Source organism: Nicotiana attenuata, unplaced genomic scaffold (assembly GCF_001879085.1).
Source record: "Nicotiana attenuata strain UT unplaced genomic scaffold, NIATTr2, whole genome shotgun sequence".
NCBI classification, from domain to species: Eukaryota; Viridiplantae; Streptophyta; class Magnoliopsida; order Solanales; family Solanaceae; genus Nicotiana; species Nicotiana attenuata.
The window spans coordinates 138688-140033 of record NW_017673339.1 but is presented as its reverse complement, the minus strand read 5'-3'; positions in this window follow the sequence as shown (position 1 = coordinate 140033).

The following is a 1346-nucleotide window of genomic DNA, read 5'->3' as shown; positions in this document are numbered from 1 at the left end:
TAATTGTAAGCACAAACACTATTGGAATATACTCTGATTATTTAGCTTTCATATATTACTATTCTCAAATTCTTTTCTTTATAGTCTTTTCTGATTATCAGTAACCCGTATTCTTCTAAATTTCAGCTTTGACTAAAATTCTATTTTTTGGTTAAACAAATAGGTTCCATTACCGGGAATCTGATAATCAATTATATCTCAGCTTGATTTTCTTTGTGGAATCAACTATGTCGAACAACAATGACAACATCCAAGGAAATCCAATCAATCAACAAAATCAGGGAGATCCACAAAATGATGCTATTCAAGATCAAACACCACGAGACTCACCACGATAATCTCGTGAAGGCACTCCTGAAGGATCTCACACAGAAGAACGAGGTCAATTTGAAAATGCTGAAGCTATGGATGATGCTTTACAAAAACTTATCGCTACTCAGGTCAACAAAGCTTTACAAGCTTTTGTTAGTCAATTACCTGCTGCTCCACCCACACCTACTCCAAATAACAATACTTTGGAGAACCCTCGTCTAGACTGGTTAATTCAGGCAGCGGTGGAACCCCCAGTGAAACACAGGAGGGAGACCCAGGTAATCCATTAATTCTGATTTGCAAATCTAGACTACATGCAGAATAGCTTAGGAGCAAAACGACCGCATAGAACAAATACCCGGAGTACCACACGTGATCAACGGGGGTTGATATAGATAAATATTCTCAACAGCCATGGAAGCCAAGTGCCTCCCCCTATCCCCAATTCCAAAGAAGTTCAAGATGCCCGATATTCCAAAGTATGATGGGACAACAGACCCACGAGATCATGTTACTGCATTTTACAATAGGAGTCAAGGGTAATGATTTGACTAAGCAGGAGATTGAATCAGTCTTGGTCAAAAAATTGGCTGAAACACTCACTAAAGGGGCACTAACATGGTATTCTCTCTTACCTGAAAATTCTATAATTTCTTTTGCTGAGCTTGCAGATTTATTTATCAAAGCACACTCGGGAGCTCAAAAAGTTGAAAAAAGAATGGAGGACATCTTCAAAATCAAGCAAGGAGATTCAGAGCTGCTTAGAGAATTCGTGGATAGATTTCAACGGGAAAGAATGACATTGCCATGAGTACCTGACAATTGGGCAGCCATCGCCTTCACCAGCAATTTGAATGAGAAGAGTTCAGAAGCCACGAGGCGACTCAAGGAAAGCCTTCGAGAATTCCCAGCAACAACGTGGAATGATGTCTACAATAGATACAGTACAAAGATGAGGATTGAAGAAGACATTATTTTACGACATAAAACAAAACAAAAAGTAAGCTCAAGGTGTGTGGAAAATGAAAAGAGAT